Source organism: Lichenostomus cassidix, chromosome 2 (assembly GCF_008360975.1).
Source record: "Lichenostomus cassidix isolate B80296 chromosome 2, HeHo_3.0, whole genome shotgun sequence".
Lineage (NCBI taxonomy): Eukaryota > Metazoa > Chordata > Aves > Passeriformes > Meliphagidae > Lichenostomus > Lichenostomus cassidix.
The window spans coordinates 63,542,878-63,569,367 of record NC_139482.1 but is presented as its reverse complement, the minus strand read 5'-3'; the positions used below and the strand labels follow the sequence as shown (position 1 = coordinate 63,569,367).

At 41.6% G+C, this 26,490-nt stretch overlaps 1 protein-coding gene across 27 annotated transcripts in view; it reads left to right on the top strand.

The window, feature by feature from the left end:
- ATXN1 (ataxin 1) overlaps positions 1-26,490 on the top strand; it is a 349,836-nt gene that overhangs the window by 141,678 nt on the left and 181,668 nt on the right. For 18 of the 27 annotated variants that reach the window (XM_085051826.1, XM_085051827.1, XM_085051833.1 and 15 more), the window contains one exon: positions 13,062-13,160. The exons of 8 other annotated variants lie outside the window; for them this stretch is intronic. The gene's annotated coding sequence lies outside the window, so the exon portion shown is untranslated. Of the gene's footprint in view, positions 1-13,061; positions 13,161-22,432; positions 22,549-26,490 lie in introns of all 27 variants that reach the window. One more of the 27 variants, XM_085051835.1, reaches the window with a different exon arrangement.

The following is a 26,490-nucleotide window of genomic DNA, read 5'->3' as shown; positions in this document are numbered from 1 at the left end:
CTTAAAAATCAGTGTGTAAAATGCTACATACTGGCATTGTTAAAAAAACCAAAACAATGAAAAACCACAAACCCAAAACTCATTCTGTTATTTTCTCTGTACCTGAGCATGACCCAGGAGCCACACTCTTTGGGTCATTTGTTCGTAAAATAATGGAGTTACTAGTACTTTATTATTATATCATGTCATCTTCTAATCAAAGGACTCTTTTGTTGTATTAATAGCAATAATTCAAATTGTTAATGTAGATTTACAAAAACAGAGTACCATTTTCACATGTCATACTGATGGGACAAAAGTAGCAGGTTGGGCACTTTTCTTTGGACTTCTTTATCTTCACTTCTTTTCATACTGTGACTCTGCTCTGGTGATAAAGTTCTGTAGTAATAGGTTGCAAAATGTAAGTTAAATCAAAAAAAGAATTTTTGAAAAGCACTTAATTCAAAAAAAGAAAATAAATTTAACATAGTATGCATTTTGAGTGAGGTTCTTCAAAGAGGAAGAAATTCCTGGACTGCTATGGAGAAGTACAGGAATGAAGCACCCATTGAATGAGTGAAGTTCACTTAAGGTGTGAAGTGGAAATATGTGAGAGGGTTTCTTTTTTTTTTTTTTTTTTGTGTGTATCAGCATTCTTTTGCCAATAACTGACTATTGGAATGATATTGTGGTTATAGTAGATTTTAAAAAAACCAAACAATTTAATAAGTATGTTGGTTGATAATTCTGGAGTTGGTATGTTTTCTTAAAAAGAAGGCTTTTGACTAAACAGAAAACAATCCAAAAAAACTTTTATCTGTAAATTGATACCCCTCTTTGTTATACAAGTAACAACAAAAAAGATATAGACTAAGGGATATTAGAGGAAAATACACATTTTCCATATTTATTTACTCAGTTAATTGAACAATAGATTGAGTATAGTTAGTTTCATTTTTCCTGTATGTAGGCAGTTTCTCGAGGTGAGAGAAACATCTGAAACCACTCCCCCTCCCCCAAACACATGGTTATAAGATTATAAAAACTGGTGCAGGCAGCTTGGAGGTATGAGTTACTACTTTTAAAGTACCTTTTTAAAAACAAGGCTAGACTCTATATTGATGGAGTGCTTTTAAAGGCAGTGCCCTTTTAATCAGCAAACAGGTCCTCTGTGCATCAAATAATTAAAAATAGAGCAAAGTTTCTGAACAAGGCGTCTGGCAGAAGCGTCTGTACTTCCATCTGTGCATGATTAGCAGAATGTTTCATGATATTTAAATAGCACAAGCTTTGCTCTCTTTTTTATTATTTGTTGTGCTGAAGACCTGTTTGCTTGTTAAGTGGTCTTTTTTGAATAGTTACTGGCAAGGAATCAGGAAAGTGTATGAAGACATCTTGTACACACTGCAAATGCCAAATTGTCCCTTTTTTCAGAGATGCTGCCCTTACTGTTTTTTTTTTGATTGGAGTTTTACCACATCCCTCACTTGGGGTTTAAGTTTTCTTGAGGACCCGTTCATTTCAGAGGGACTGGAGTGTGTATTGATGGTGGCTGCCCAGGGACTGCAGTCTCCCTGCTCGCGGCTCTCATTTTCTTGGCGGTGGCCCTGGAGGTGCGCAGCAGTGTGAGTACACACCGGGCTGCACTCGCAGAGTACGTGTGGCGGCTCAGCTCTGCAGCTCCCGCCGGCACTGCTGGGAGCCCTGCCTCTAATCTGCTCTGCACGCTGCTCTGGAGCCTTACCCTTTCATGGGGACGTAATCAGCCAGGCAACAGCTTTTCAAGCTCTTTTAAGGCCTTAAGCTGGGACTCCTCCTTGCTGGCAGTCGTTCAGCATCGGATTGTGCGCTCTTCGTCTCTGGCTAGCAACACGGCGCTGTGCAATTGTAGCCACTGATTTCCCTCCATACGAGTAAAGGTTTTGTGTGTGTGTTTTACAAAGGCTTGTTCAAGAAGGTATGGAATGAAAAGAAGCCAGTGTCTAGATGCTGAGCACATTGCTGTAGCTGGCTGAGGGCAGTTCTGTTATGTGCAAGTGCCCTGTTGTTGGGAGCCGGCAGGTTGGCAGGGAGCTGAGACACTCGGATGGGCTCAGAGGGCCTTTGTGGAGAGCCAGTATTCAGTCTTAGGACAATCTGTGGTCTTGGATGGGCATGGAAAATAAGAGCTTTTGTGGTGTATGTAAGTGGTGTTTACTCTGTAGCTGGGTTTTTGTTGCTGGGATTTTTTTCTTCTTGTGTTTGTTAAAAGCTGTGGTGTGTGATGTGTGAATACTGACCTGGGTCACCTCTTAACTTTAGCTAAAAACTTCAAAAGAAATTGTGGTTACTACTGAGAGCAAAGCTGCTAACCTGTCAACATAGATGTATAAACTCTGCGTGTTTGCACCTTAGAAAAAACCACTGAAACACCTCGGCAGTGAAGAAAGAGTGTGCTATGGGCCTCCACACAGAGTTCACCTCACCTCACCTGGTTAAACACTGTGTTATTGGTATCCATCATGCTGTTTCTGGCCCAGGTTCTGCAGAGCAGAGTGCTCTGCAGTCTCAGAGTAAGTTTTCCTCAGTAGGGTTATGTCTTAAATGGTGAAGTTGTTGAAATTCGGGGGGGCAGTGATAGCACCATTTTGCAAATGCTCGTCCATCTCATCATTTGGCTTCCAAGTCCAGGGAAGGCTTGAAGATTAATGACTAGGTACAGAGAAGTCCTGGAAGGGTAAGAGAAGGAGCAATGATATTATACTGTAAAAACTGAGGATAACATGTATGCCCATTCCTTCAACTAAACCTCTCATCTAATGTCTGAAACAGTTGCACTCACATTTGACCCACGTTGCTTTTAATAATTGATTACTGCAGAAATAAGAATTACTTCTAGAGCTAATTCTTGATCAGTGCAGTTTGGTGGGCCTAATATTAACATCATTCCAAGAGCAGGAAGGAGGAAAAATACTCAGGTTGATTTTAGAAAGATTAATGAAGTTGTGTTGGAAGGTTGGTTAAACTAAGCCAAGTTTTGTGTTTTGCTCCTAGTATTTGTTCTCAAAATATACCATAATGTTTTTTTGGAACAGCTTCAGCTTATGTCGTGAATGTGAATTAGTTAACGTTGGTGCAAATTTCATTTTGTCCAACAGAATTTGTTTCTCTGTGTCTTCTGTCATGCTCAAGGTGCTTCAAGCACTTTAAAATTACGAGTTCAGTTACAATAGTGCTGAGGCTCTGTAGACAAACATAGCCATTCTTCTGAGTGCAAGGAGATCAAATTCAAGAATGAATTTTTTGATACGAGTGGAAAGAATACTGCTTGCGATGCTAGTATTGCCCTGGTATTTTTTCAAAAGCATTTGTGACAGGCTCCTTATTTTGCTAGACTGGATTTTGCTGTTTATTACTAAATTTATAATTCTCAGTGCACTGTAAACAAAGTGAAGAAAAATTGCAGGGCACAGTATTCAGAAGCTGTTGTTCAAACCTAATTGTTGCATTTCTAACCCTGATTATTTGACATCATGATATACTACATGAAAAATCTTGTAGCCCTTGAATTCCTGAAACAAAACCAAAGCTTCCTTTTATAGCTCTGCAAAAGTACGTTGTAGCAAAGCAGGTAAACTGGAATTCAGCCTAAGATGGTAGAATCCTTTTGATTTGTGTAAAGAATGATGGTTCTGTTAGTTGTCTGCAGGTCTCAGGAAGAGAGAGTGGGCCTTGTATCACTCAAAAACAATTCCTTTTGGCTGTCTGGAGAGAAGTGTGGATAGCATCCAGCATACAGACATCCCCAAGTGCAAGAATTATAATGGAAATGTTGATGACCAGTCAGTATTGATATACTAGCAAGTATTTATATTACTTAGAGTTGTTGACTACTGTAGAAATGTTGCTTTAGGCTCTGTTCCCACTGGTATTCGTCCTGTTGACTTTTGGAGTGTTAGGATCAGACCCCTTTGGCTCAAAATTGGAATGAATTAAGACTGAGAGAAGCATGCATGTTCTGCAATTGCCCTCCACTTTTGGAGGGGAGAATGGAGGAAATAACTGTGAAGTGATACCAAAGTGCTTTATGGCATCATCAAGCCATATACTGAAAATAAAGCTTTCCTTAAGCCATTTGAGAGATTTCATTTTAATCTATAGCCTAAAGTGTTCCGTGTTAATGGAAGGCTTGATGTGATTTTTATGCTTTCCTCATGAAGCTGTTCTTTGACAAGGAGAAAAATGTATCTAATTAACATGCACCTTTCTGTATGTGGATTATTATGCATTCATTAGTTTAAGTTGGTGCTATTATATGAAAGTTTCTCCAGAACTTTGGCAGCTTGGTAGAAGGGAGTGACAATTTGATGCATTCTCAGCTGTGCAGCTCTAAAATATGTTGCTTTTAAAGACACCTATGTTTTACAATAAAAATACCCCTTATAGCCAAAGATGTGTGACCACAGTCTAGGTGATTACAAAAGAGATTCAACTAGGCACTGAAATGGGGGGTGGGGGGGAGAAGCAAAAAAAAAATTTATTTAAGAGCAATAGAAATGATGACAGACAGAATTACTATTCTATAAATATTAACTGCCCCCCCCCAACAAAAAAACCCAGAAAAGGTCAGGGGTACACCATATGTAAATGTCACTATCAATTAAGGAATATATGTGGAACAAAAGTATGAAATACTAAATACTATAAATTCGATTGATATTCAGGGCTCAGTTGCACTCCAGAAAAAGAATAAATGTGTAGCTTTGCTAGAAACAACAAAAGACAATTTGGGGAAATGCAGGAATCCTGCTAGAAAAGCTGCATGATACATTTCTATGTAAAATGCCATGTGACTATGTAAGTGCTGTTCTGTTCCAGATAGGGCTGCTGAAATTGTAAGCAGGTAACAAAAATTTACTTGTTCATATTTCATAGATAAGAATTGTTCTGAATGCTTTAAATAGTACAGGAAATGTAGTGTCACAGACTTGACATTTGAGTATTAATATTGATACTGAAACAGTTCACCACAGAGAATGCCAAGGAGGAGGGGCAGCATTTTGATCAGATAAAGAAGTTTCAAAGCCCTTCATATAGGTTGAAAAAAAAGCCTTATGAAAACTGGGACAAAACTACCTTTCAGGACTGGACATTTCATATCCTGTTTTGGGAATATCTCTGCAGGTAAAGTTGGAAGCAAAGAGATGTCTTTGCCATTACTGTGTTCCTCCTTCCTCCCCCACTTGTGGTTTGATGAAGACTGTTTCAAGAAAGTTTAAGAGAACCGGGCTATAAAGTGTTTTGGATTGACTTGTACAAATGCATGAGTGCACGTTGGCTCAAGAAAAGACACATGGGCATGTACAGTCTTTGGTGACCATGCTCAAACTTGCTTGAGATGCACTATAAGTTATTCTCTGTAAGGCTGAGATTTGGTGACAGGTTAAAGAGGGACCTTTCTTTTCCAAACATAAAGTAGTGCTGACAGTCCCTTTTTGTCAGCAAGCAAGCTTGCTCTCCCCACATCTGTGTGCACATGAGTTTGCACAATCCCTTACTATAAGTTTGTTATTGCTTGCTTTTTTATAGTAATGTGTGGTGAGACCAGGAGATTGCAGCCTTTCATGTACAAGTGCACAGTATGTTCCAGTTTACTTACTTGATGGGAGCCCAAGGACTGTGTCCTCTTCGCATTCACAGTCTAACAAATGTCTCTCACAGAGGATACAAAATAAAGATGTAGACTGGTGAAAAACTGGAAACAGACGAAGCCAGCCCAAGCCAAGCCCACTGAAGGAATAGGAATGTTTCTGTTCTATTGCTCTCTGTGCTGCAGTGCCCCACTGCTGATAAATCTCATAGTGGCTTTTGGCAATTATTGTTACGTAGATGATTTGGTAAGTCACTTAGCTGGTGGTAGTACTGATAGGTATATTGCTTTCCAAAATTCCTTGTCAGTGGAGTATGTAGAGTACATTTTTGGCTTTGTACTGGTAGTATAGTTTGCACCAGTTTGATTTTTGCTGTTTAGCTATATGCAAACTAGTTAAAGGAGTTTTATTTTTTTGGTACAGGAAGGAAAAGTTTGTCAGCCTCCTTTCTGAACGTGTTTTGGTAGCTGTGACCGCTTTTTCCCTTCAAAAATATATCTTGTGCTTTCAGGCTGTCTTATTTTCAGATATGATTAATGGTAATTTTTATCTTTAGAATGCAAATGGAATTTTAGCATACTTTTGCACTCTGTAATGCTTCTTTTGCACAAACTGCATACTAGGCAAATTAAAAAGACAGGTATGTATTTAAAAGCCAACCAACCAAAACCAAAATGCAGTTTACCTTCTGAAATATTTATATACTTGTAGGTACTGCAACATATTTATGCCAAAGTGGCACCATTCTGCATTTTCAAGTGTAAGCAGCTCCCTTTAGCTGTGTGTTGCCGCTGTAGGCAGGAGGAGATGTTGGGCAGTTTGCTGGGATGATGGAAAAGCCTTTATAGCTCAGTGCGGGTAACCTACATGGGAACAACCCCTCTGAAGTATCTTGTGCAGGGGGATGTTGGGGAATTACAAATCCCTGGCAGTCGTTGGCATTCCTATACAAAGGGTGAAACAACAGCACTTATATTAAGAAATGCAAATCCCTACTGCCATGTACAAATCAGATAGACTCCTGACCCCTGGTGATGCCAATGGCATTTTAGCCTGCCCGAGTGAGTTGTTAAATTCGTTAGGCACAATCTCATTTTCACGAAGGAGACCTGGATTAAGATAGTAATGCACTGGAGATCTTACTCTCCAGGGCTGTGCTGTTTGTAAGGTGATTCACATCATGTACACAGGGAATGGAAAATGTTGCTTTGGAAGCTTTCCAGAGTGTTATTATTTTGAAGTCATTTTGCCCAGGCACAAATGCTGGTGATTGTATGGGAGCCTCTAGAGCTAGAGTGTGGAAGGTGAACCTCCTGCACCTTAGGTTAGGCTATAACTAGTAAATGACATTTTATTCTGTGGCCAGCTAGTCACCCGACTATCCAGACCTCTGTTCTAAATAAAACCCAAGAAAATAAAGTACTTGTGAGACTTTGGCCTGTTACAAGATGGGCTGCTGTTGCCGATGATTGTGTAGATCTATTTTACGGCCTGCTGCCCATGCCAACATTTAGAAAAGTGTCTTGATTTTGAACTGCCCAGAAACACAGCCCAAAATTGGAGTAATCATGCTGAAACAAATTACTTTTTTTACATCTTGTACTTCCTCTATTTTTTCAGCTGTTTCCCATAGTACTGGCAACTTCTATTGCCAGTGGTAGAATAATAGGTTAAATTAATTAAAACAAGAAAAAAAACCCTACAGTGTAGTTGCTCAAAGGAACATAGAAGTAAATTGTTAATATTAATCTTCTGATTTAGTTATTTTAGTGTCTCATCCTGCTTCCTTGATGTTCGTGCAAATTAATGGAATTAGGATCATACCTTTAAAGAATTAAGAACAATAAAAAAGCCCCTAAACCCCAACAGTAGTATGTCAGAGCTGACCAATATAAAAATGTACTGAAAAATTGTGGCCTAAACCTCAGCTAATTGTCGTGGTGAATAGACTAATCTTCCATGGAGCTGCAAGTGGCAAGATGTTCTTGTGCACTTGGGCCCTATTAATCCATAGGTTATTGACAGAACATATGGTAACTGCTCCAAAGTATATGGCATGCCTTTTGTATTATTGTTTAAACTACACTCTAATGTGGAACTGGGGATATAGATAGTCTTAAAAAAAGTTTTTGCGGTGTGGTATTTGGTAGCAATATGGTATAGGGCCAGGATGTACAGTAGGTATTCAAATTCTGCATGCTGCAGAATTTATGAATTTGCATTTTAAAATACTTGTCATTTCTGGAGATACTCTGAGGTGTAACTATCCACAACCTTCCTCTTCTAAACAATTATCAAATATTTCCTTTCAAAGCCAAATCTTTAGTCATGTGGGGCATGAATTTCACAGCTAGTGATTTTAAAGTCTTGTAGTCAGGACTGTGACCCAGATTTTTTTTTAATATTCTGGCTGTCCTCTTGATTAATATGTGTGAAGTACCAAAACCTGTTACTTGAATGCTATGCTACTTCGAGTGCAGTTTGTTGCCCTGCCTTTTGGAAAAATTGAGGAACAGCTGGGAGGAGATGCAGGCAGGACCAGAGAGCTTCATGCAGCTCAATCTGGACATGTTTCACTTGGGATCGCTTGGCTAAGGAGAGATAAGTTGCTCATGCCTCTGGTCAGAGCTGAGTAGTTATGTGTAGACCCTTGGGAGTAGTGGGTTCAAACCTGGGACATGTCTTTCCTGGGGGGATGTTTTGAAGATTCTGGGGGTAGGTTATGGGAGTTCTGGAGCCCTTGCACCTCAAACTGAGGCTCTCAAAGCTAGAGCCTCAACTGGCTGTGTGCTGTTCAGAGACGGGGAACTGCCTGCATACAGGTGATCAGATTTTAGTTTTTCCTGTCTGCCCCTGCAGCAGCTGCTCCTCATGGGGTTTTTTTCTGCTCCTCTGTGCTTCTGCAGGGTCAGGTTTATCCTGAGAATATATGCTTGTGGGTGCCCCATGCCAGTGGTGCAGCTGGGGTGTGGGATTGAAAGAGGAATGAGGGATGTGGAGGCTGCCTGTGAGAAGGTGATTCTGCACAGTTTCAGCAGACCTGAAAAATAAAGCAGTTACTTGCTAAGCCTGGAGTTTGTTTAAATACCCCCCAAATCTTGCATAACGTCCATTACCTAATTTTTTCTATCCTTTAAAATGTTGCCCCTTAGGGATAACTGGATACGAGAATGCTGCACCATGTGTGCATAAAGGCGGGAATGTTCATCCAGGCTGTTGCAGCCCTCGCTGGAGGCTGTGAGCAGCAGAGTGTTGGTTTGCAGTGTAATGGTGGTTTTTAGTGTGTACTCTGTGGTGGCAGTAGTGACCAGGGACTGTGGGCTGTGAACCTGATGACTTGGAGCCTGCCTCGGAAGAGCAGGGACTCAGGGAAGCAAAGCTGGCTGTCAGCTGGTGCAATTGTTCTGTGGTGGGCTTCACTTTTATCGGGAAAACCTTAGGGGCCTTGCAAGTGGAAAAAGGTTGAAAGCTTTCTTGGCTGTTCTGCAGGTGAAGAGAGATCATAAAAGTTATATTTTTGGTGTGCCAGTTGTCTTTTAGAATATTAATTATACTTTTTCATTTTTATGTCATTTTTCCTGCTTTTTTCATGTCCATTTTGAGTTGATTAGCACTTCTGTCTTTCTCTTTGGCTTTATGTGCAGTTGTTGATATACAAAATTCTTTATTGATCTAATAAAGTAGTTAAATGAGCTGATTTTGATAACACAGTAGGATAGCTTAGCGAATCTATATAAAAATTAATGTTTTAGAGAGAGCATTTTCAATGAAGTTACTAAACATTCTGCAAGCAGTGCTATGGCCATTTGCAGAGAACTTAAAAGCTTTCTGGAAAAGTCATCCTTTGGAGTAAAATACTTTCTGCTTATTTTTGTTATGAAAGGGATTAAAGTGCTACTGTTTGTATTTGTTGGAATCCATTAATTCGTCATACGTTGTAGTAAATGATAACACTGCCTTTCCTATTTTTGAGATACTGAAGTGTGGAAGTGAAAAATGCCTCATTTCATTATTTCGGTATAGGCAAAGTATCCTTTTTATTCTTTTTTTTTTTCACCATTTCTGACTGCTCTTTAAAAATTCCACTGCACCCCTGGTAGATGGGCCTGAAACAGGAGAAACCATTCCTGAAAGTTCAGGCTGGTTCATATCTGAGTGTGCCGCCTCTCTTGCTTCATTGTGAATCCACATCAACCCACTGGTGTGATAACATGAAGTGAGCTGCAGAGTCATGTGTACCTTTGCTTCATCTTGAACAGTCAGGCTGGCAAGAGAGTGGAAAATGTTCCTCAGTAGTGGGTTTGATGCTTAGGAAAGCCTGATTTGGGAGTAAATTCTTGCTCAGATGGGGACAGCCTTCCTTGCTCCTGTCCTGTGCTCTTGGTGCCATGGTGCAGGGTGACAGAGGAGGAGCAGCAGGCCATGCCCGGCTGGGTACCCCTGGCATGGGGCTTGCCCACTTGTGCTTGTAGGGAGGGGCCCTAGGGGGGTTTTGCTCAGGCAGTGCTCTTCATGCTAGGGTTCATGGAGCCTTGATGGAGTTCAACTGAACAGCATAATTAGTATCATTTTAGCTCCCAGTCAGATGTAATAGGTACCAGGAAGCTGTCTCTGCTTTGCGTGACTTATTAGAAAAGATATTTTACTTTCCTACACGTATGCCTTGTATAGAACAGGCGGTGTGGTGCTTTGTCAGGAGACTGCATGAACTGTATTTTCCAGTGTCACAACTGGCAACTGTGAAATCTGCATCAAAATGCTTTCCCCAAGCATCCTTTAGGCCAGCTAGGGAAAAGTACTGCTGGGTGAGCAGGGTGCTCATACCTGAGCTCAGGACAGATGCCTACTCTGGTTCTCACTGGCATCAAGGGAGTTAGTGGTTGAACTAGTGAAGCTGATCTGGGCAATCTTCCAGCCTGAAGGATGTGAGGCAGAAACGGATGGGAGGAACTGTAAGTGATATGAGGGAAGCAGTAGGCTAGGAGAAGAACGGTCCAATAAAATCAAGTAGTAAAACACATCCATAAAACTCCAGGACCTGAAGTTTGAAACAGTAGCTCTATGCTTACATGCTTGGCACAGCTTTCATTTCTAATTTGTCTGCTTCCTTCAGGCTTCTTCTTGCCAGAGAGGTGGTCTGTATGCTCCCTGTCTGCAGATGGAGAGTCCTGGTCTGCTCCAGCCAGTGGTGATAGAGGACCACAGGGAGATGAGTCTTCCCTGTAGCAGTCATTGCTCTTGGGTGGGTGTGCTTGGCTGGGTTTCCAGATCATAGTCTTCAGGCAGTAAGGCAGTAGAAATATTATAGTCTATTAAATACACTGAGGAACGTTTGGCTGCACTAACTGCTGCTTTTAATAGAGTTCAGATCTGACATTTTTGGGACTGAGAGGGTTTGGATGTAAACTTTCTTAAATTGGTTTTGAAAAAGGAAGTTCTTTCGTGCTCTGAAGGGAAAAAATATGAAGACAGAACTGCAAGTCTCTTCCTTAAATCAAAGTTTTCTGCCTGAAACGGGAACAGGTCAGCAGAACAGTTTAAGTAAACATGGCTATAACTGCTTATCTGAGACACTGGCATCCTCTCTTCTTACTGTGTTACTTTTCTGTGGTATCCTGGCGTCTCTCAGTCACTGATGTGTTTGTTCTCACAGCACCTCCTTTGTAGGCATAAACTTTTGTGTCCATTTGATAGTTGCCATCAAGATTTGAGGCTTTATCTGAAGAGCTTGCTCCAGGAGTGTACATTTTCTACACCTCTGCAGATGAGATTTTGGAACTGCTGTCTGAAAAGTCCTTCCTCCCTCCAGCTCTGAATTTCTCTATGTCTCTGTTGTGGCTTCTTTATTTATTAAGAAGGGAAAAAACAGAGGCAACTGTTTCTGAGTCATCCCAAGTCAGTGTTCAGTACAGAACAGGATAAAATCTAGGCCAGTTACAGATGGTGTACAGTTGTAGCCTATGTGGGGGGTCAGCGAATGTAGTATAAACACGGGGAGATTTGCTGAAAATCACGTATGTTTGTGAGAGTGCAAGGAGTTAGGTACCACACTCTAAAGCTGGTGCCTGAGTGTGGGATCATGATTCTTCTCCTAGGTAGGAAAAATTCACCATATTGTGAGAATAATTTAATGATACCTGACATTACAACTTGGGTGAGTCTTGCCTGTGTGTGTTAAAATAATGTAGACTCACACTGGGTCTTTTATCCAGGGAGCATTGCCACATGCAAGTAGCTTTTATGAACTTCAAGTGCGTCCCCTGTACCATTGCTTGAAACTTCATTATTAAAATTAGTTTTTAAGTTAATATTTCGCTCTTAAGACCAGCTTCTAAAGAAACAAACTTGTTTTAATTTGTACATGAACAACAAGAAAAATGTTTTAGTTATAGAATGTAGGATTGTAATTTATTTGATAGGTCTAGTAAAGTAAAAAAATCAGTGATGTTTCTTAGAGTACTTCTGTGTGTTCTATAGCATGTTCTTCAAAGTAGAATCAGAAATGAGACGTGAGAGAAGCCTTTTGTTTTATCATGAGAGAATTAATATGTCTGTACATTTTTGAGGCTCTAGTGTATGTTCTTCATTTTGGCTATGTTACAAGGAATAAAATCAATTAAAAGAAGAAAAAGAGAAAAAGAAGTCTGTGCCTCTTGCTCAGTTTTGTTGTGATTCAGACAACAGTGCATGAGAACATGGGAAGTGACCTCAGCCATATTTTTAGTTACAGTTTAAAAAATGATGTTTTGTGGTGAAATAGTGTCCAAAATCTCAAAGCTAGTACACATGCAGATGTAAGTATATTGCACTGCCTGTGCCAATCTAGTACATACAGAGCTTCACAGCTATTTGAATCTGCTCTTCTTTCATAATGAGCTGCAACTTGTTTACTAATGCTTGAAAGCATGTACACATCAAGTAAATCTCTGGTATTTGGGCCATAGTGTACCAGCATTATGCAAAGGGAAGATTAACCACACTCAATGTTAAGCTACGATCCACTTCACTCTTGATTTCTCGCCATACTAAATCAACCAAACCATCAAAGAACAGAATTAGTGGAAGGGTTTCTCAGACAATAGATTTATTTCCATGTTTATTTCTGTTATTGTTAAGAAAAGGGAAATCAGCAGAGCAAATCAGCCTGGGGCTCAGGGCATTATAAGTTAATCAAAAGACATGAAGTGAGCTTTTGGGTGTGGAAAACCAGCACCAGATGCAAATGCTGCATAGCTGCATCATATGGTGTGTACGATGTTGCTGCAACAGCTGAGAGGCAATGTGCCTGCTTTGACTGCTGCTGCTCTTAATAGATAGTCTTTAGCAAGCAATATATTGGCAAATCTGACATGAGTGAATTTGCGACAGTGACTCAAAAGACTTTCCTAACGTGAAACATCTTTAATGTGTATCATTTTAGCTCTTTCCTGTTTTTACTCTGCTCTCTTTCAGTGAAAAGGTCAAGAAAAGCAGTAGCTCAGTGGCTGAATTTTTCTGAGATGCTTTACAGCAGGGAAAGTGGGGAAACCTCTTGAAGTGGTGTCTTATTCAGTAAGTAAAGCCTTTTTCTCTTCAGTTAATTAATTTTTTTTTTAATCCTATGTATCAGAGTAATTAAGGTGACTTATAAGGTATCCCCAGGCAGGCGTGAAGCTCCTCATCCCCACCTTGGCATTCCTCTTTCCCCAGAAGTAGTCTTTGCTATACGAAACCGTTAGCCCACTTTGGCAGATATGGAAGTGCACAGCTAACTCAAATGCTACCATAACATTTCTGTCTCTCTGCCCTGATTGTTGCACTCATGTTCAGAGATCTGCACTATGGAGTGTGTGCCTCTTTCTTCAGCCCTTGCCCTGCACGTGTTTGTGTGTGCACCCACGCACTTCAACAATGCCCTCCCTTTGTCTTTGCACTCAGAAAGCTACCAGCTGCATTAATGAGAGATTTTTCAGAGACCAAACTGGGAGCTTTTTGAGTTTTCCCCTGCAGCAGTAGGATAGCAACATCAAATATACCTATCACTATCACTATAAAGAAGGAAAGAGAGAGGACTGTATCAATTTCATTAGAGAGGGAGGCACACAGGAAGATTTTCTTTAATGTAACTACAGATTCAGTTAGTGCTGCTGCCTAGTAGCATCAGTTTGGGATGGCTTTTAAGTTTAACTGGCCTTAAGGGTGCTAAGTACTTCCAGCTGAGGGCAGAAGGACTTTAAGCTGGTCAGCAGTTCTTCTGATTTGGCTTGATGCTACTTACTATCATTTTCTTGCACACCTGATATTTCTGCATTTTTTGCAGGTATGAGTTTCTTTGCTCACATCCTTTTATGCCTCATTTGTTAACTCTTCTGTTCTGGAAAATTGGCAGGACGACAGCAAGCAACTCCCTCATCCTTTTGTGTTAGGACTAATCCTCAGGGTTCTTTCTGATGTGTCTCCAGAAATATGTATTCAGCTTAGGCTGAATGCTGATTTGATTTGTAATACTAAAATGTGAACAGTGCAGATCACTTTCTGTCTCTTAAAAAAAAAAAAATCACGGTAGAGGTGTACGTGAACAGTTCCAGAGTTTTAAACTCAGACACATAAAATATGTTTCTAAAGTACTTTGGCACATGCCAAAGTACTTTGCTGAATCTGTATGTTTGTTTTGTAAACTTGGAGCTTTACAATTAGACAGCCAATCACTTAACAGGTTATGGTATTTTAGTGCTCTGAATTGTGCTTTGGCATGAGAGACAGATTTGTACTTTGATTTCAGATTATATGGCTTGTTTTTACTTCTTTTTTTGCTTAACATATGATTTAATTAAAGTTTTGTTGCACTGACTGACAGTTGCTTTATTTGATACCTGTTTGTAGACATTTATTCATTACTTTTTCCGTGTACTGATATTTGTCAGAAGAGAATGATATTATTTCTTTTGTCAATGAAAATGAGGCTATAAATTACTGTAATTTTGGGATACATTTCTGGTATGAGCAAACAGTATTCCCTCGTTGAGTTTTCTGCTGTGGAAAACTAGGTTATGCATAATATATTTCAGAAAAGACCTGTATTCCTCTGAAGAGGAATGGCATTGTGCAACTCCTGGAAACTGAGAAGAATCTAAATATATGTATATTCTTATTCAAAGTATGGCAGCATCTGCAGTGCTGTTCCTCCTGGTTCAGAGGGGACTGGAAATGATTGGCTGTGGGTTCTGTTTGTGATTTTGTTTATTTATTTTTTTAACCCCTCTCTGGTAGGACATGGCACGGTGAAGGGTTCAGCTCTGGGCACCTTGGTGCAGCCACCTGCCAAGTTCTTCCCAGAGCCACACTGCATCTGCCACTGGTGCAGCTGAGTTAGGTCCCAGGGTGATGATACCCACAGTCACCAAAGATCAAAATGAAAGTCATGCAGATGTGTGACTGTATTTTACTGACAAGTACAAAAGGATTTTACAAAATTACGACTTGAATAAGCTGTGGGAGTAGGGAGGATATGATGTATTCTTCCCTGCTAAAATCATAGTGCTAACATTCTTGGCACTATCACTGAACTCCACAGTAACCTGTGGAGTACATTTTAAAAACGCACCAAATAGCATATGCTATTTAATTCTGTGTTCTATTACGCAACAGAGTGCAATTGCCTCAGTGAAGCACATCTGCATTGCGAGAGTAAACTCTCCTCAGAAGCAAGTGCATCTTCCACAGAAGTAGGAGTGAGGCGTGGGCTGGGCATTGCTATTTTGGCAAGCAGAGGGAGCCAGTGTTGGAAAGCTGCCTCACCTTTCACTTTCCATGGAACTTACCCTTTCTCCCTGTTTCAGGCACCAGCCATTTCCACTTGCTTCTCCTAGTGGTGGCATGGGGCTGGGGATGTTTTCAGTGGTTTATTAAAGCATATATCAGGGTTTTGGGAACCCTGGTCTTGGCTATCTCTCTGGTTTGTTTGTGATCCCTGAGCAAAATAGGCTGTTAGGGAGCAGTAAAGAATGCAATTTGAAATCTGGAAGAGCTAAGAAAACGTTTTGGTTTTACTAAAAAAGCCAAACAAAACTATACCTGTGTGATAGTATCTTCTCTAACTGCTAAGTCAGCAGCAGTTGATGGAAGGCACAAAGCTCCTGTAATTTTTATATTGTGTTTCAGTTTGCTTTTTCCAAGTCTCTCTTTTACGGGAAGCAAAGTGAGGCTCCTGCTGTCTCAGTTCAGCTGAAGTTCTTCCTGTCATCCTAAAGCTTGGTTATCAACCCTCCTATTCCTCTTATCAGCATGCATTACATTTTTATGGCAGTGTTTAGCACAGACTTTCCAACAGTGCTTATGACAGTGTAATTGGACCCCTCTGTCTGACAGAAATTACTCCCTCTTTAATGGGGGGTTCTGGCTGCTTTCTAATGCAGCTTTCTTTGAGGCAGGATGGATGTCTAGTTAGCTGGTCTGTAATGTGGGTGCACAGCATTTCACCAGGCATGAGTCAAAGTGGTTATTCATGGTTTGCTGTTAAACTGCAAACCTGGAGTGTGATTCCCCAGGGGTCTGTCCTGGCTTTGGTAATACTCACTGTTTTCATTATTGAAATGATTGATGGAGCAGAGAGACCAGTTGTTAAATTTACATGGGATAAGAAATGTGAAGGGGGGCTGCAGGCTTTTTGGAAGGCAGGATTAAAGTTCTGAGCTGCCCTGGCTAACTGGAGGAGTGGTTTGGGGAAAAAACCTGAAAACCAGCCAGGATACAAATGCAGAACTTCTACAGAGAGATAGAAATACCCAGTTGCATGAGGCAGAACGGGGCTGACTCAGTAGTGGTTCTACAGAAGAAGGTCTATGAGCTGGAGTTGGGCTGTATTGGAGTTTGGCCTTGTTTGGTTGAATAGGATGGTAAAAAAATCACAACAGATTTCCAGACCACCAGAGAAGACCAGCCTGTGACATGTCTTTCTCCCCTCTCCCCAGGGACCTGGGCTGCCAGTGCTCTGCTGAATGGGCAGCTTTTCTTTTCCTCCCTGCCCACTTTGGTTCTCACCCCTGGTGTAGGTGACCATACCTGTGGGGAAATGTCCCAGCTCAAATCCTCCCAGGCCTGGTCTGTGTGTGCAGGACAGCACATCTGAGAGCGAAAGGAGTCACAGACCGGAAACCATGGGTATCATACAGCCATACAAGGAACATGGGTTTCCCATCCATGTTCCTCAAAAAAGCACTGTTTTGAGGTGTTCTGTAAAGTAAAGGCATGAAATAACGCGCCCACTCTATTCAGTGTTCAAAATGGCTTAATATCTGGTTTGGGGCACAACACAGTCAAGAGCCAGCTGGATGGTGTCCAGGGAGAATGCAGGAAAAATGATGAAAGATTTGGAAAACATGACCTGGGAAAGAACATGAAAGAATGGGGATTGTTTAGTCTACAGGGGACAAGGCCAGTAACAGACATGATAGTAGTGTTCAAGTATGTGGAAGGTTCCTACGGGGAGGAGGGGAATAAACTCTACTGCCTGACTGCTTGGGGTTAGGACTCAAAGAAGTGGGCTCAATATGAAGGTGGCAAGACCTAAGTAAACATTTAAGAAAGCTTTGAAATTATAAGGGTATTTTGGTGCTATAGTTATTTGCCTTTGAGAAAGTGGAAGTATCATCACTGGAGGTTTTTATAAAACAGACGAACCTCCTACAGGAGTATTTCGGGCATTGCTTTGGGAAAGGAGGTGGAACACATGCTTCTGAAGGTTGTTTCCCAGGAAATAATGAAGAAATTTTTTTTTCCAATTCTATGAACTTAGGTAATCTAATAACCCAGCAAATAATTCAAGAGATAGTGGCAATTCATTATTGCAACATACCAGTGGTAAATAGACAGCTGATTTATGCACAAACGCCAATGACAATGTTACCCTTCTGCTCTCTGTTCTAGTTTAAAAAAAAATCTGAGTAAGCTAATTTTACTGGAGTGATTCAAAAGGCTGTTCCTGTAAATATCTCACTCTACACAGAAATAGAGGAAGTTATGTTGGTTGGCTTTGCTTATTGGAATATTGTGCAAACGCTATCAGTACCTGTTACTGATGGTGCGTAGCATGGCCACAGTAAAGCCTGCAGTACTCCATGAGGCATGGGAGTTTTGCACTGGGAGCATGATGTATTTTCAGCCTTGATGTTTGTGCACTTACGGCGCTTCTTTTATGTGGAGTAGAGAGCAGGATAAGAAGAACTAAGCTTCAATTACCTCATTGCTATCTACATACATGAGTTACTCTCCATTGTCTTGTTACATTAAGTGCATGAGGCACCAATTGAAGACTATACCTCAGACTTGTCCTTTGCTGCTTAATCCAAAAAGCCCTTTGGCAGCTCTTGCAGCTGCTGTGATTGCAGCTCCCAGGTGTTTGCTGTTCAGTGTATGGGGGAGCACAGAAAAAGGAAGAGGTTCTCCTTCATAGTGTAACCTATTGCCTTGAGAAATGGCTTGTGGTGCCCCATGAATACTTTCCTCCTTTTTTTTCTCACTGGAGGATCACTTCTATGACTTTGAAAGTTTCTGCAGGTCCCCTAAAGCCTTTTAATTCCATTTCTGCTATAGAACACGAAAGTACTTTTCTTTTTGAAACACAGCTTCCCTTGTTCTTGTCACTATGCATGACAGGGAAGAGGAGTTCTCATGTGGTGCTATAATCCATGAGAAGCTTGAGTGATGGAGTTGCTACAGGACATCCATAGGAGAGTTCCCTGAGCTGAGAGGGCCAGGCAATTTCCATCTAGATGAGAGCAGCCAGGCTCCTTGGTCCTGCTCAGTGCAGCCTCTGGCTTGACAGCCCTGAGGGATGTTTTGTTGCCCTCATCGTGGTCCTAGGAGTGCTGGCAGAGGATGGTGCAGAGTCACCATGTGCCCAGCATGGATTTAGCGAGGCTTATTGTAATCCTGGCAGTATCCACACTAACCCCGAGCAGTCAGACATCACTGTGAGTTCATGTCCCTGGCCCTGCAGCTCTGGCCTCTCAGTGTTGTGCATACGCCAAGAGCCGTGCTGCTGAGCCAGTCCTGGTGCTCCTGCATCTGGAAGAGCTGCCCTGAGCACTCAAGAATTGCTGATCATTACCTCTTTGCAAAAGCTTCCTCTTCCTAGTCTGTTGTTATGCAGGTCTGTGTCCTGAGAGGATGTGATAACAAAATGAGGACACGTATTCACACGTGCACATATGTGTGTATATTTTAGTCTCTTGCCTTTTTTAAATATGGAATAGTAGTGTGCACTTGTCTCTGTCCCAATGTATCTGCTTCTCATCAGAAAACTACATTCTTCATGATCTTGAGTGTCCCATCTTAGGAGAAAAAAATCAGCCCTGCTCTTCCTGTCGAGACTCTTCAGGGGATTTAAATTGCTGATTTCAGTTATGACTAAAATCAGCAATCAGGAGAACTTTATGGAAATCATCAGCTTCTAAATATTGCTTTGCATTTGCTCTTTTTAGTTATAGTCCTTAAAGAAGAGAATGCTTTCAGTACTTACAATAATTTCATATATATTTTTTTTAACTTGGACTACATAATATTTCTATAGATGTTCTACCAGTAATCTGCTCCAACATAGAGTTCTGTGGGTTTCTAATTTTTTTTCTTTTTCTTTTTTTTTTACTTCTTTTAATTGCTGGTGTGGTTTCTGTTCACTGTTTACTACATTCAATTTTTGCATGCGACTTGTATCAGGCTATATTCATATTAAAATAAACGTTCAGCAAAAATACCTAAAAAGGAGATTCTGAAACGTTTCTGTCATGTAACTAAATGCTTCCTTAAAATAGGAACTAAAAAATAGGAGAGGAGAAGAGAAAAAAAAATCGGCTTGTTTTGCATTTAAATTAAGTAGTTTTTAAAAGGAACAGTTAATTGCAGTTATTAAGTCAAATTTGGTTTTTGGTCACAGTATCTTAGATAAGTATCTTGGGAATCATAGATCTTGAACTCCTGCACATCACTTTTGTTAAGAAATTATTTTAACTCCTATTTTCTTACATCTACAACTTCCAGTTTCTTTCATTTGAGCCAGCTATATAACAGCCTGCTAAATGCACTGACATGACAGATACCCTCTCTGGCCTGGCAGAAGACTCTGCTGCTGCAGGCTGTCTGGCTGTCCTGATTTATGAAGTGTAGTCAGTAAATGATAGTAGTTTTGAGATTTGATTTTCTTTGTGAGTTCAGCAGGAAACACAACCTTCTCCAAATATTGCTCAAACAACCACCTTGAATTCAAACAGTTTCAATTGATACAGCATTTGAATGTAATATGCATTGTCATAACCTAGTTAAGAATACGTCTTGATTTGCATACAAAAATGCATGAGAAAGAAGTCACTTATATATATATTAGCCTGTATGCAGAAGGTGGTGACCCATCTCCACTGTGCCCTGAGGGGCAGAAGAGGGTTGTGTAGCAGACTCAAGAGCAGAGCAGAGCTTGAGTGTTTGCTGTTGTGTTCCCAGTCACATTCTTGGATCTTGCAAAAGTGACTGTCTTTCAGATTCATCCAGCTGTAAATGTGGAACTGAGACTGAGAACTGTTGAGAGATTTTAGGAATAAAGTTAGTAATTTTGTTTTCTGATGTGCTTCATAATCTCTTCCAGGAAAAGGCAGGGATGGCTGTTGGTCCCAGGGGGTCAGAAGGCTCAAGGCATATATGTATCAAGTGTGATAACTCTGATCATTCATAGAATCTGGCAGGTTTTTTTCTCAGAGAGCTTTGCAAACACAAGCTGGAATTAGAGATACTGGAAAAACTAATTTTCTTCTTTAGTGTGTATAGGAAAGCCAGTCCTTGGAAACTGGGAAAGAATTAATGATGTGGTGCTGAGATAAATCTTCAGAGATGGGCATGGGTGGAGGATTGGGTGAATGCCCCTCTTCCATCTCCCTTAGCCATGACTTTGGCTGCGCACTCTTCCCAGCATTGCTCCTGGTCAGAGTTCATACACATGGGAAGAAGTCACTGCTCCTGGCATGTACTGTGCTGATTAACTCATGGAATCATCAACTTTGTGCTGCCTCACTTGTACCTTTCCCTTCTCCCCTAGCTTGATGCCCATCCTCAGCTGCCTCTGATGGAGGATGTCACCCTTGCCTAACTGTGTCTTGCAGCTCGGCTTAGAGACACAAGTGCATCTGATGGGTCCTTTAGAAAAGCAATGCTCAGAAGTGTGTGTATTGCCAGCGGCTGTGGCTGGGAGATGAGGAACCTTTTCGCAGAACTCAGTCACGGTTTGTCATCTATTTGTCAATGTTTAGCAGTTTCTGCACTGAGGGCCTGAGAGCCCTGTGGTAGGATTTACATAGGCGCAGCACTGTCTCCTGGCTGAGGACAAGGGAGTCCTTGCTGAGTCTGCATGTGAGTTCTGATCACAGTTTGTCACTAATTGTGTTCAGGTTAGTCGACACTGTATGTCCACATGCAAATAGCATAGTGATTTCAGGAATCATCTGCAGAATAAATAGAAGCACTTGCATCATGAATTCAAAGAAAATCAAAAAGTGTGAAACCCAGCAGTAAAATGAGCATGAGGGTGTTTCTGCATGGCCAAGACCCTTCAAGGGGTAATGGAAAGATTAGACTGGGGGGAAAAGAATTGTGCATCAGCTTCCATGAATCCTGTGCATTTATCTTTTGGTTTTTGGGCTTTTTGTTAGGTGTTTTTTTTTGGTTGTTTTTTTATTTTTTGGGTTTTTTTTCCAGCTTGCCAGTGGATACTATAATCAGGAGTATGTTTGTTTGTAGAGTTACAAGTGGAAGGCCAGCACAGTAATTTGTGGTTGCAGAGTGATTCACTGGCTGCTGCCGCCTGCGAATGGTGGGCAGGGCAGGGTGGATTCCAGGAGCGCAGATATTTAACTGCAGGCAGCTAAGGGGGACCTTCTGTGAGTAATACAGCCCACAGGCCAGAAAATACCAGCTAATGAAGCCTCTAAGATAAGATTTAAACCGACAGGAAATGAGAACTAACTTCACTGTTTCTCATACAGGCTGACCACCCTTTACCTTCACCAATGATCCTGGTGACTGTAGGAGACCAGTTCCTCTACCTACTTCTTGGAATACACACACTTAGGTTAGCAAAGTGCATGACCAAAGTGCAGAGTCAAGCTCTGTTGTCAGTGGGGCAGCAATGAGCCTTGGCTCTCAGTCCAGCTTTATTTTAGACAAGCCCTTGCTGTCGTTATCTCCATAAAGCTGCATTTGAAAGCAAGGACGTGTGCAAAGAAGGAAAGTACAACACTTTCCTGTCTCTCTCTCTGCCTGTAATCTGTAACAACAGATCTGGTGCTGTGCAGAGTGTGTTAGGCTCAGCAACTGCTCTTCCTTGGCATACCTGCCAAATTCTGAAATCTATAAATAAGGACATTTGGAGCAGGGGGAATAGACACACCTTCTAACTCCATTGAAATGCTTGGACATAACGTGCTTATTTTGGCAGGACAGATTGGGAAAAATGAACTCTCTCTCTATATATATAGCTAAAATATAGGGACTGTCCCAAATAAAACAGCTGGTGTGTCTATGTGGCTAGAGCAGATTTCCTTAGATTTATGCTAGTCATGCTATGAGCTGCACTAAAAGAAAATTAAACAAGTCATGTTTCATTCCCTTTAGCTGCAGACCATTGCAAAGTTCATTTCTTAGAAATTAGATGAACATGATGAAGCAGGATCTTCTGTCTAAAAATAGAGCATTTTATTTTCCATCTTGCCCCTCACAGGCAGGGTATAATTTTACCTCATCCAAGAAGTGAGATGAAAGGTGATTTGAGCTTTGCCTTATGTCTGTCTCTATCCTCTTTTGAGCTTGTGGCAGAGGACCTTCATCTTGCCTGACCAGATTCAGAAGTGGAGGGATCCTGACAGTGAGGAACCACCATTGCAGGTTGTTTATGTGGTCAGGCAGTATTTGCATTTTGCAAGTAATATGGTCTTGCATATACTGTATGGCTTCTGCTACCCATGAACGCAACGCTAAATGTTCTGCTCTTGCAGCAAAACGGGATTTGCAACCCTGAACAAAAGATGGAGCTTTAAACTTGACTTTTGCAAAGCCACCTGAGCTTCAGGTACACTGGAGTGTAGCTTGGCAAACAGCCCCAGCTGCCCTTTTGGCTTCTCGAGACACATCGGAGCTGTGCCGCTGCAGCTGCCTGCGGGCTCTGCAGGTGCACGCAGGGGAGCCAGAACGGGGCTGGGGGGATACTGCAGCCGTCTGCCCTCAGCACCCTGCAGGAAGGCCAAGTCTGACTAGCAGGAACGGAAAAGCTGGCTGTCGGCCACATTGAATGCCATGATCCCAGCGACAGCTTCCTTCCCCTCTTCTCTTCCTCCCCACCCCACCGCCTGAGTGCTTAGGCGGGTGGTGTCCCAGGAGCTCCTCGGGGTGTGTGAGTGTTGGGGCAGTGCTGTTGCTTTGCCTTCTGTGCTTTTATTTTGCATGTGGATCTGTCTGCAGCTGTTTGCCTGCTGCTTTTCTAACCATGCGTAGCGTCCTTTGATTCACAGGATTGCAAGTGTACGAGCCAGCGTGTGCAGCTTGGCACGACCATTTCATTAGAGCAAAGAAGGCCTGTGTCCTGCAGGGTTGTTTTAGTAAAGACATGTCCCATATGCTGCTTCTTATCAACCTTTTTATCTGTGCTGCTGACTCACGCAGTGTGGTCTGCTCAGCTCTCCATTGCAGTCACATCACACTTTGAGTTACCTTTACTGTGACTCATGTTTGCTTTTTCACTTGGCAAGTGTTAAGCTAAAAACAACCCAGTCTTGTCCCTCTCTCATGTGTTGTGTCCTTTTCCTACCCTTTACCTCCAAGTCTTGTCTCTCTATCATTATCTTCTCCTTCCCCTCAAGTAAAATATCTATACCTAAGTTTTAAGCTGTGTAATTTTGTTTTTCATATAATCTCTGCACTGTGCACCTCAGGCTAGTGAGATTGCCAGTCTGTGCTAAAATATGATAGTACCTCTAAGTTGCCATCAAAGATATGTTTGGTGGAGAATATTTTTTTGTTTCCTCTGTTTAAAGAAAAAGTGTGTTTATTGATGTTTTGGTGTGAAATTTTCCTTTGGGACAACATGTGCATCTTTGTATTTTGATATGTAGTGTATGCACACAGATTGAAAACCCCTTGGCTTCAAATTTTGTGTGCACTTTCAAGCCTGTCTTTCAGGCTAATGAGACCATAGCTTCAAACAACTTGTGCTGAGGTTTCCCTGGCTTGCTTTAGGCCTGTACTTTCAGAGCCAGCTTGTAGGCCAAGGTATGCATCCTGTGTGGACATCGGTAACTCACCTCACCAAGCTTGAAATCCCCGCTTAAAGTGCTAGTGCGTTGTTTCCAGGCTGAAGAAAATGACTGACTTGTGCTACTGAAGGCTTGGTATTTTGCTTCAGTTGAGGGGAATTTTACCATTGATTTCCTTGTGGACAGATTTGTGTGCATTTGGTCCTTTTCAGTGCTGAGATCCCTGAATCTTTTTCAAAGGAGAGCCTGGTCCATGTTCCACTGAGGACAGATAATTGGCAGGGGTTGCTGTGCAGTTTAACTGATGCTGAGTTCTGTATCTTACTGTTCCGAGTCCTTGGTCACGCCAAACTTCTGAAACTGGCAGTCTGGTTGAGATTTGTTTGCCTTGAATAAACCTTGAAGAGTTGTGCTGTTACAGTGCTGTTGTGATAACTACTTGGATATTATAAAAATTGGCCTAGAAATGAAGGAGAGAAGTTCTTGGAAGAAGTTTTAGAACAGGAAGGGAGAGTAATGCAAGATTTTTTATTTAAAAGAAAAAAAGTTGTCCTCATATTCTTCTAGCAAACACCAGGCAGGTTTAATTTTCTGTGCCAGATTTTCTTTTCTAGGAACAAAGTTAGACTTCTTTTTTACAGCAGGGCACACGCAACAGATGAGAACACGTCTGTCTCTTTCAGACTTGTGTGTAGAAAATGTTTTCAGCATCAAACAGGTAACACTTGTTTTAGACCAGGCTACTGAAAACTATTGTAAAAGCTAAGTGATATATCTGTGCCCTTGGACATAGCCTTTGAAGCAGCACCACCTGATCAGGCAGACTCTCTAGTCCCATTCCAGCCATCTGAGATAGAGAAAAGTCCTTTCTGTACCCAGACTGCAGGCTTAGAGACTTGGTAGTTCCTTCCTGTGGAAGGCACCAGACCATGTTTCAACATTTCCCTCATGGTGTGTGTGCTAAACAATGCTTTGGATAGACTGGGGCCTTTGCTGCTAGCAGTTTGGCCTGGAAATACCAGGGTATATGTGGTAAGTGTAGGAGCTTTAGCTTGCCAAGCTTGTGGGATGGCCAGCTTCTGTCTCTGGGCAGGTTAGTCATGTCATCTCCAGTTCCCATCTTTCCTTCCTGTTTAGCTTGAAAACTTCATGATTCTATGAATTTGCTGTTGCTGGGTATCCATGGCAGTGTGCTGCCAAGCTTTGTTGGTCCCTGGTGTAAATAAACAGGGGTAATGATGACAAAAGCAAAAAAATTCCATTGTTTCTGAGAAGCATCTTGTTCTCTTGTAAGCCTAAACTAATACACTCCATAACTCCAAACCATGAATGTAGGGCTCTCTTGCTCGGCTCGTGGCATCTGACTAGGAGGCAGGCATTGCTCATTGGAGTCCTTGACCCTTGGAGGTTTTGCTTTTCCAAGCCCATGACCTATATCTATGCCCATGTATCTGCATCTATGGATTATAGATACACACAGTGCTGTCACTGACTTGTTGCTGGTGGTGCTCAGGAATGTCATGGGCAAATGATGTGGGGCAAGGGAAATCAGTGCTTATTGACAGGGGTTCTTGTGCCTCACAGATACAGGCTGCACCCTTGGGAAGTGGTGGTGTGTAGAAATGTTTGTTTTCTGTTTTCCGTGGTGGTGTGAGGGGGAAGCGTGGATCTGCAGGCAGCCAGTGCTGTCCCCTCCTGCTCGCTACTGCAGGGCAGCTCTCCCTCAGCCGGAGCAAGGCATGCTTCCTGCCTCAGGACACAGGCTTGGGTTCACTTTGTGGCTCATTTTACCCATGTGCAAAATAGCTGTGTAATGATACCTGCCTTTGTTGTGGAATCCAGTCTTAATTAATTAATTAATTGATGTTCCCTAAATGCCTTGAGATCCAAGAATCACTGCATATGCTCCAGAGCAGCAGCTCCAACTTGGAGGTTGGAGAGCCATCTTTACTCCCATGATGAGGTTTCCCAAAAGGAGAGACTCCAGCCTCTCCTTCCCTGGCTCTTCTCCCATTTTTTTTTTTAATGAAGTGATACTGTGCTGTGCATTAATTGTATGGCTTGCTCCCTCTGACTTCTGCCTAAATAAATAAATAAATAAATAAACTGATGTGCTTAATGCAGTCAGCACGTAGGGCGCTTGCCAAAGAATTTCACAAAGCAGCAGAGCCAAATGCAGGGTTGCCAAATGTCATGTCTTTTATATAAAGCATTCTTCAGGAAGCAAAGTTGCGCAGGGGGAAAAAAAGAAGAAAATGTTATAAAAACTCTTACTGCTGTAAGAAACATTTTCCTCCCCCACAGGGAGAATGTCTGGGCCATGTCGTGGTGGGATCAAGGGATCCTATTTTTATTTCCTCTCAAAGGCCCCTCTCTCATTTCTTTTCTGCTCTCCCCCTCCCAAAGAGTAGCTCTTTGCTGTGCTGGCTGGAGAAAGTGGATTTCAATTAGCATTCAAAGGCAGGGTTGTGGGATGGTCAGCTTATATGTGGATTTTGCCAGTGGATTTTGGGTGGAGAAAAGGTTGTTTAAACAGTGTCACTGTCAGAATATTTATTAGTATAATATGATAATTGATTGAAGAAAGCCAACAGATTTTTTTTTTAATATATTTA